General features: G+C 47.8%; 1 protein-coding gene across 3 annotated transcripts in view; it reads right to left on the bottom strand.

Moving 5' to 3' along the window:
* The window catches only part of sdc2 (syndecan 2), an 87,196-nt gene that overhangs the window by 57,529 nt on the left and 19,392 nt on the right, over window positions 1-10,275 (bottom strand). The window lies entirely within an intron of this gene.

Genomic DNA, 10,275 nt, shown 5'->3' with positions numbered 1-10,275 from the left:
TTGTGGCATGGCTTTTGTTTAATCAAGTTTTTTGTGGATTTCCCCCCTGGCCAATTTCCCCTGTCCGCTCTGGCGATCTGGGGAGAGCTGTAGACTAGCACATGCTTCCTCCGATACATGTGCAGTCGCCACTTTCTTTTCACCTGACAGCGAGGCGTTTCACCGGCAGGACGTAGCACATGGGAGGATCACACTATTCCCCCCCAGGTCCCCTCCCCCCCCCCCCCAACAGGCGCCCCAACCGGCCAGAGGAGACACTAGTGCAGCGACCAGGACACATACCCTTAATCCGGCTTCCCACCCGCAGACACGGCCATTAATGTGCCTGTATGGATACGGAGGCTAACACAGAGGCTCGAACCTGCGACCCTCGTGTTGGTAGGCAGGGACTCTCCTGCTGCACTACCCCGGACGCCCGTCTGTGGCACATCACTATAGCCTGTGTCAATCTATAATCTAGGGATGCACGATAATAATCGGGCCGATAAATTATCGGCCGATATGGCCATTTTGCGTTATTATTTATTATTCCGATAATGGCCTTTTTCCGATAAATTAACAGCCGATAATCAGGCTTTATTTTTGCCTTGGAAGCGGAGCTATTGTTGTCGCACGCTCGTGACATCACAGCTGCGACGCAAACATGGCTGCTGCCAGTTAACAATATGTTTCTGTTTTTCAGTTTCAGATGATCAGAAAGCTACTGTAATTTGCAATCCATGTCCCACACAGGTTCAGAGAGGAGGGGAAACCTCTAAGCTGGCATTACGTTAAACCAAAGCTGGCGATGATGCAGCGGATAGTTTGTTGTTTTTGTTAGCGAGTGTTAGTGTTAGCATTAGCTCGTAGCGCGGCCTACACTTCAGGCTCATCGGCATTGCAGACAAACTGCTTGTGACATTTATAGTCTGTGGCTTGTGATCAAACAGCCCCGCAAAAGCACTTAATACACAGAGCTGGCGTAAACTTATAGAAACTAATGGAAACCCCTTTACCCGAAATGAAACATCCAGGGATTGTGTATTTAACTCCAAAAAACAACTCGCTAACGTTAAGCTAACCGCGCTAGCCGGGAGTCCCACTATAAGCCAAAGGGACTTTGGAGTTGAGCTAACGTTAGCTGCTGGACAGAGCCATCTAACAGAGCCAATAATAATGAAAACAAAGGCGCAGTCGCGCACATTAGGCTACATAAAAAGCATCAGTCAGTCAACATCACATAGTGTCTTTTCTTTAATCTGGTGGCAGCATTTTTCAGTAAAAAGTGAAACGACACAGATGGTATAGTGCCTGCCCCATTCATTGGGCCCAGGCTACAACTCACTGAGAACTGGAACCAATGCAAAATTTGAACAGATCAGTAACATGACAATAAGAGTCTAAATTACTATGCCTTTTGTCATTGTGTTTTATCTGCAGACTAAGCAGTCATTCGCTCTCCGTTCTATAAAAGCCTTTATTTTTGTATTGACTATAATTGAGTGATACACTTGATTAAAACAATGATATTATATCAGAAGTTTTCTTTGCTTTGTGTTCACAGTGATGTCAGTTAGATTTGGTTAGGTCAGAGCTATGCTCACTACATCTGCCTTTTTTTAACCACAGGTGTGCATAAAATACAGGTTAAAAACAAAAAAACAAAAAACTAAAATATATATATATATTTATTATAATAATTATCGGTTATCGGCCAGGAGAAGCAGATATTTATCGGTTATCGTATCTGTTCCATATCGTGCATCCCTACTATAATCAGTGTTTTGTACCCGTTGACGTAATCCATACGGAGGACACATGACTGGCTGGATCCCAAACGTACAGTATGAGGAGAGGAGTGTGAATCCAGATGAGCAGAGTCCTCCCACATCACACGACTGCTCATACATATGGCCCTTTGTACAATCTCATTTATCAGTGTGTGCAGGGAACTAAATGATGATGTGCCAAATTCCTCCACCGGGGACGCCAATCTGTCAGCGCTGCCAGCTCCGACAAATAGACCTTCATCACCTGAGATGAAAGGCGGGGCAGCAGCAGGTGGGGGGAGGGGGGGGGGGGGGGGGGAGGGGCGGGGCAGCAGCAGATGGGGGGGAGGGGGCGGGTGTAAGGAGGGAGAGAGGGGGGAAGAGAGAGATTTTGCTGCTTTGTTGCTGATCTGGTTCAAATCCTCTCGCCGTGCAGCAAATTAATTCCCATCCATCCAAGCCCCTTTCTTAAAAGGATTTGGACTGAAGGGAGTCAGCAGGCCACAGGACTACAGTGTGAGGGGAGGAGTCAGCAGGCCACAGGACTACAGTGTGAGGGGAGGAGTCAGCAGGCCACAGGACTACAGTGTGAGGGGAGGGACCCGTGATGGGATGATGGGAGTGTTGGAGGAGAAGAATGGCCGTGGGTGCAGCAGAGAGAGAGAGAGAGAGAGAGAGAGAGAGAGGAGGGGGGGTGGTAGGATGAAAAAAAGAGCCAAGATTGCACGAAAAGGATGAGTGAAAGCCGATGGCAAGAATATATAGAGTTGATTCTGCTCTCAGTGGAGGCAGACATGTTGGTTCTGCTCTCAGTGGAGGCAGACATGTTGGTTCTGCTCACAGTGGAGGCAGACATGTTGGTTCTGCTCTCAGTGGAGGCAGACATGTTGATTCTGCTCTCAGTGGAGGCAGACATGTTGGTTCTGCTCACAGTGGAGGCAGACATGTTGGTTCTGCTCACAGTGGAGGCAGACATGTTGGTTCTGCTCACAGTGGAGGCAGACATGTTGGCACCTGGCTCCTATAGGAGGTATGATGGGCTCGCTATGAAAAGAAAGCAAGGCAGCAGAGATGGGGAGAGGGAATGAACAGAGTCACACACGTTACTACTGACGGAGACAGAGACACACGTTACTACTGATGGAGACAGAGTCACACGTTACTACTGATGGAGACAGAGACACACGTTACTACTGATGGAGACAGAGACACACGTTACTACTGATGGAGACAGAGTCACACACGTTACTACTGACAGAGACAGAGTCACACACGTTACTACTGACAGAGACAGAGTCACACACGTTACTACTGATGGAGACAGAGTCACACACGTTACTACTGATGGAGACAGAGACACACGTTACTACTGATGGAGACAGAGACACACGTTACTACTGATGGAGACACAGACACACGTTACTACTGATGGAGACAGAGACACACGTTACTACTGATGGAGACAGAGACACACGTTACTACTGATGGAGACAGAGCATGCAGGGGACAGGATATGGGGCAGATCCCCGTGCGTAATCACTGTGGCAGCTGCTGTTCAGGTGTGCCCGCCGTCACTCAAACTCAACTTCAATGGAAACGCCTGCAACTCGCAATTGTACTTTGTCGAAGTTGTAGAAATATCGCAATTATTTTGCGAGAAACTGTAATGGAAACACAGCTAGAGTCACACACGTTACTGACAGAGACAGAGCAGCGAGAGGAAGAGGCAGAGGATGTAAAGGGTGGATCAACAGAGGGATGTAAGGAGGGCGGCAGGTGGTGATCTCTGATCCCCTTATCCAGGCTAATCCTGACCAGCAGTGAGTGTAGTGTAGTGTGTGTGTGTGTGTGTGTGCGTGTGTGTGTGTGTGTGTGCGCAGGTGTGTGTGAGTGTGTGTGTGTGTGTGTTGTAGTTGGCACGGCACTAACTGTAGCACCATGTCTGTCAGCCTGTCAGCCTTTAGCAGCAGAGTGCTGTGCTGTCTGTCACCTGCAGTCTGAACAGGGCTTTATCCATAGTCAGCAAGCCAGTAGCCTGAGTCTGGACCACCATGACTATGTCTCCAAACACACAGTACTAATACTACTCACAATCCTACTACTATCATTGGAGAGCTGTGTGTGTGCGTTTGTGTGTGTGTGTGTGTGTGTGTGTGTGTGCGTGTGTGTGTGTGTGTGTGCGTTTGTGTGTGTGTGTGTGTGTGTGTGTGTGTGTGTGTGCGTTTGTGTGTGTGTGTGTGTGTGTGTGTGTGCGTGTGTGTTTGTGTGTGTGTGTGTGTGTGTGTGTGTGTGCGTTTGTGTGTGTGTGTGTGTGTGTGCGTGTGTGCGTGTGTGTGTGTGTGTGTGTGTGCGTTTGTGTGTGTGTGTGTGTGTGTGTGTGTGTGTGTGTGTGTGTGTGTGTGTGTGTGTGTGTGTGCGTGCTCGTCCATCCGATTGCCTCCAAAATTTGCCAAACGACTTCTCAGGGTTGCGGCACGAACAATGCCTATGACATCATCAGTGTCGGTCTTAAATCACTGATGATCACCTATGTATAGAATTGGTGATGTCACCACTGATGTCACTCGAGCAATCCTAGAATATGTCATCAGTGATGTCACTCGAGCAATTGTGATGTCATCAGTGATGTCACTCGAGCAATTGTGATGTCATCAGTGATGTCAAAGACTGAATTGTGATGTCATCAGCGATGTCATAAATCCTTCCCTGCTGAGGTTATAAATGGGACGACTCTTGCTCACAGCCCAGCCAATCAAGACAACAACATGGACCAGCTCGAGCCACATCCAGAAGAAGCCCTGGACCAGGTCATCGTTTGGTCGTTCCGCACATGTGGAAGATGGCAGAAGGGACAGAGGAGCGCAAAGGGCTAAGTGGCCCCATGATATAATTATATTATTGCGATATTGGGATATGCTGAATATTGCTGTAACATTGCAATATATTGCAATTTATTAATAAGAGTAAAACAAAAGACTTTCTAGCTGCAGCTAGGTTGAGAAATTCTGCACTGAAAACGTGCAAACGAGGAATTAATTTAGTTTCCTTTGTACAAAAGAAAAAGAATCAGCGTTATTATTTTTGGCCATGTTTCTGCAGCCGTAGATCATCAGTCCGTTTGGAGGAGGCTCATTTACTGAAGTACAGCAAAGTCAAAGCTGTGATTATTACGTTAGCCAAGCAAATGAGGATTGCTGCCCTCAATGCATCGTCATGTATGAATGGTTTCATCTATTGCTTGTCAGTAATGCAGTCTGGGGCACCGTGTCTCATGCTTACGTAGGGAGACTGATGCACATGCAGAAGCATAGGTCATCATTAGTGTCATGCTGAGGTATTAAAGCCTTAGAGAGAAATGTCTGTCCAATCGCATTGTAATCCTCTGATTTATCCAAACAGAAAACAAATGAGATCTCCACCATTTGAAGAGAAAAACAGAGATACTTTTACACTCTTCTTCCAAAATGGTTCAAGTTAAACGGAGAAAATGTGGTATTTTTTAAAGCGACATTTACGGTAGTTCTTTTTAGCGTTTTAAAGATGGGAGCTGAAAGGTTTGGGAACCCTTGTGTTAGGGGGGCACAGCTCTGAATGTAGGAAGTGGTCTAAGGTCTTCTGACCTAATGGACCTGAAAGAGCTTCAAGGCTTTCCTGGAAGATCCTGAAACAACCAAGCATAATACACACTTCAAGACCCACACGCTGTGATTAACCTACAGCAGGGCCTCAGAGAGTAAGAGCAATTGATCCAGACATGTGGGCTGATGAAAATATATAGAGAGGAGAGGAGGGGAGGAGAGGAGAGGAGAGGAGAGAGGAGGAGAGGAGAGGGGAGGAGAGAGGAGGGGAGGGGAGGAGAGGAGAGGAGGGGAGGGGAGGAGAGGGGAGGAGAGGGGAGAGGAAAGGAGAGGAGAGGAGAGGAGAGGAGAGAGGAGGAGAGGAGGGGAGAGGAGGGGAGGGGAGGGGAGAGGAGGGGAGGGAGAGGAGAGATGGGGAGGGGAGAGATGGAGAGGAGAGGGGAGGAGAGGGGAGAGGAGAGGGGAGAGGAGAGGAGAGGAGAGGAGAGAGGAGGAGGAGGGGAGAGGAGAGGAGGGGAGAGGAGGGGAGGGGAGGGGAGGGGAGGGGAGAGGAGGGGAGGGGAGGGGAGAGGAGGAGAGGAGAGGAGAGGAGAGGAGGAGAGGAGAGATGGAGAGGAGAGGGGAGGAGAGGAGAGGAGGAGAGGAGAGATGGAGAGGGGGATAGAGGAGAGGAGAGGAGAGGAGGGGAGGGGAGAGGAGGAGAGGAGAGGAGAGGAGGAGAGGAGAGATGGAGAGGGGAGAGGAGGAGAGGAGAGATGGGGAGGGGAGAGGGAGAGGAGAGATGGGGAGGGGAGAGGGAGAGGAGAGATGGAGAGGGGGATAGAGGAGAGGAGATGAGAGATGGAGAGAGGGATAGAGAGGACAGAGAGGATGGCTTTTCCATCTTGTCAGATGGCATGATGACATCTCTCACCAGAGATACACAAGATGGAAGTCTCAGCAACAAAAAGGCTCCAGTATGAACAGTGAGCAGCACCAGCGTGGGCTCAGTATGACTCATGTAATTGCACATTTATGACACTGTCTAATTATGGGTGTCTGACCCGAGCGTAGGCTCAGCGTAGGCTCTCTCTTTTTTTATCTCTCGTCTGCATCAATAGTTCAATAATGCCATAACATCAAAAGCAAAATGTCTCCAAACAAACACTAACCAGGGAATTCACACTTGTGGTTTTCTTGGCAGCGTTATGGGGTTTAATTAGTGCACTATCAATGAAGTTGGCTCATGGTGAAGAAGATGATTAGCCTGCTGTGACCACAGAGCGCTTCAGAACCTCGTGCACTTACAGCAGTGCTTCTCAAAGGGGGGTCCGGGGACCCCCAGGGGTCCGTGGCACTTTGCCAGGGGGCCCGCGAAAAGTTTTCAGGAAAAAAAAAATCTAAAAAAAAATTATTTTCTTTTTTTGCAAAAGCTTCATAGTTCAACGAAAATATTGTATGCTTTAAATCTAAAATGGTTCATGGATTACATTCTAATCTAACAAACCTATCAATTTAAAAGTCAAGCACGTTACCGTGGAAACAATTAAGCTTAGCCCAAAATCACAAATCAGAATGAGGGGGTCCCCGGTATATTTTCTATCTTGTAAGTAACGGCTCCTTGGCTGAAAAACATTTGAGAGCCTCTGCCTTATAAGGATCAAACTCCAATCAGAGGATGCCATGTGTGTGTGTGTGTGTGTGTGTGTGTGCGTGTGTGTGTGTGTGTGTGTGTGTGTGTGTGTGTGTTTTATGTGTGTGTGTGTGTGTGTGTGTGTGTGTGTGTTTTATGTCTGTGTGTGTGTGTGTGTGTCTGTGTGTGTGTCTGTGTGTGTGTGTGTGTGTGTGTGTGTGTGTGTGTCTGTGTGTGTGTGTGTGTGTGTGTGTGTGTGTGTGAGTGAGTGATGTTTGACAGAACACCGCAGCTCCGTCCGCTCGGTTCCTGTGTTTGTTGAAACAAGCCACTCCACAACAAAAAGGAAACGAGGAAACGGTTTCCATATTGTACACACATGCGAGCCAGCTGCTGCCAGATGATGTGAGATGATGTGAGATGATGCGAGATGCATTCTTCTCTTATCGACCCAAACAACAGTGAGACCACAAGTATGAGTCAACAACTCACATTGGTTCTGGACCATCTCCTCCAGGGTTCATTATAACATCATGGTTCTGGACCATCTCCTCCAGGCTTCATTATAACAATGTGGCAAATGCAGCTTTGATAAGTCCTGCACAGGAAAGACTCTTCAGTGTGCTGCCTGCTTTATATTATATCAAATGACGTTATTAACATAATATCTCCACCAGCACACTTAAGACAGAGGAGAGGAGCATCACTGCTCACCTACCAGAGAAGAGGAGCATCACTGCTCACCTACCAAACCAACTTCTGAGTGACATTTAACACATTGACTGCCAGCCGTTTTTTTTTTGCTGTAGGTAGCTTTTGCCACGCCGTTTTTTGAGGATTCTGGCTCATTTTACAAGAGCCGAGGATTCTTTTCTGCTTGGAGATTGTCAACACAAAGTTCACAAAAGTACTAATAGAATGTGTGCTTTCTCTGTCTAAAAGAGTTAGTTTGTAGAGTTAGTAGTTATGTAGATATTAGCCGTTGAGTACAGCATGGTTTTAGCGTCTGAGAGTGAAAGCTGAGATAATCGCAGTTTTGTGAAATTCAATCAAACAGGCAGAACAGTCACTTTAACCATTTATTTTTGGCATCAGTGAGAGATCAGACATCCAAACAATATAGTTCCGAACGCCCTCTCCTTCAACTCCTCCCTCCGTGGGCGTGTCTAGTGGCTTTCAGCCTGCGTTTGTCACAAGCGAGTGCTCTGCTGCTGCTGCTGCGAGTTTGAGCAGCCTCCCTCCCTGGCAGCGAGTTTGAGCAGCCTCCCTCCCTGGCAGCGAGTGTGGATAGGTCTCACTCGTCTCTTGGGTTTGAGAGCCCCGATGAAGCCCCGTGCGACTCTAGGCTTTATGCTGCCCACACAGTCCATTTCTGGAACCCCCCACCGCAGCAGCGCGAAAGCGCCCCCGCCTACAGTATGAGAATGAGGCTCGTTCGTTTCTGACTGTAAAATCGCCAAGCCATTTCCTTGAGAATGGAGGAAGCAGCCGCGGGAGGCGGCTGCTTTTGGTTGACTTTCTCTCTGTCGGGAGAGGACCGTCGCCACCTAGCTGGTCGGTAAAATAGATTATACACATTCAATACTTCCAATATCTCCATAGGAGACGCGGGGGGCATTGATCCACGTAGCACCGTCAAAAAAAAAATCGATTTTTTTTTTTGACGTATTAATACGTCGCTGGCAGTGAACGTGTTAAAGAAAAGAAGTGCTGTAGCGTGTAGCCTCCTCTGGCTCATATTTGGAAATGACCAGACACAATTCTGATTCATATTCCATTCTATGTAAATAATTGAACTCATAGCAACCAAAGTAGACCCAGCACTACCACCAGAGAAGGCCCACCTTCTGAATTTTTAATGACTTTGTGGCAGAATAAGCTTCATTCCCCAGAGCTAAAGAGTGGCAATTTATCAAGACAGTAAAATCCACTTTCAACTGAAGGAGCACACACACTTACACAGAAGAACCAAACAGAAACTTCTTGTTGTGCGCAGGACAGAGATCAGTGACAAAACTCTCGCAGCTAAAAATGGCTTCTAACGCGTCTCTGCCAAACCCCTGCTATGCTCTCTCTCTCGCTCACTAAGACGCCTTTCCCCAATTCCTCCTCTAGTGCTGTAATTCTGCAAGAATGCGCGGTTTCATGATGAAGACTGCCTGCTGCAGCCTGGCTTTTCCTGAAACAACCCAAGATGTTGTCTCCACCCTCTGCTCTCCAAGGTGGACTTTACTACCTCCTTATGGACGGGCTGAGGGTGCCGAGGAGACGAGAGTGACTAACATCAAAAGACGGCACGTTCTTCTCATTGCTCACAGGACACCTTTGAAGACAATAAGAGGGATGAAGCAGAAGCAGCAGCACGTCTGATGGAGCTGGCATGTGCACGCATGAACTTTGAAGGCTGATCTTCTAAAGCAGAAACAGACAAAGATATGCGACGCTGTGGAAGCTGGGGGGGGGGGGGGGGGTTAGAGGTTGTGGTGGTAACACAGCCCACACTAAAGAGAGGAACCACTATCAAAACCCACCCACCAGGCGACAGATGTCTCCTGCAGCTTTTGTAGTCTCTCACAGAACTTTGTTGTGATGAATGAATGCTCGTCGCGGTCACCACCAAGTCACACATAGCAGGAGCGCGACCGCACGAAACAAAAGCAGGGGGCCGGAAAACGGTAAGCAATCATCTTCACAAAGGCTTCATCGTTCTACAGATGAGTCCGTGAACGTTTTTGCGTGATGATGTACCGATCGAACGTGTAGGTTTGTGAGCTGCTGCTGCAGACAGATGTGTGCAGACGGAGGTCGCTAGAGTTCACACACTGTAAAAGCAAGAAGAGACGCTGGCCACAATGAGTAGAAGTACACAAATGTAGCAACAGAAAATGGGTTGTGAATCGATCCATTGCTCTTGGCGAAAAAGGAGTATTCTGCTTTACTGAGCCTAAGCCTTTGTTCACACCATGGCCGTTTCTCAATAAGCGTTCTTGTGTGTTCTTGCGTTCTTGTGTCCCTGTGAAACGTCATCAGTCGCAGCCCAAGTACTGTTCCAATACAAAGTTCACATTTCGCCAAGAACGCTTAAAATTCCCGGATGTGTTCTCGACACGCCCACTTTACCGAGGATGCTCTGGTTGGTGACTTGTGTCAACTTGGCAAGGCAGATATCCCAGCATGCATTTAGGCATAAGCAGAGGCAGAACGCAGCAGAGAAGATGCCATAAGCTCCGGAAAGTTTTTTACAATTTAAAGTTTTATTTCATCACTAAATTAATTTCTGATGACTTTTGATGCCTACAAGCAGGGTAGTAGGTTTCAATAAGTGCCACTTTACGAA

Source organism: Poromitra crassiceps (genome assembly GCF_964638095.1).
Source record: "Poromitra crassiceps genome assembly, chromosome: 11".
NCBI lineage: Eukaryota > Metazoa > Chordata > Actinopteri > Beryciformes > Melamphaidae > Poromitra > Poromitra crassiceps.
This window is presented reverse-complemented; position numbering and strand designations above follow the sequence as displayed.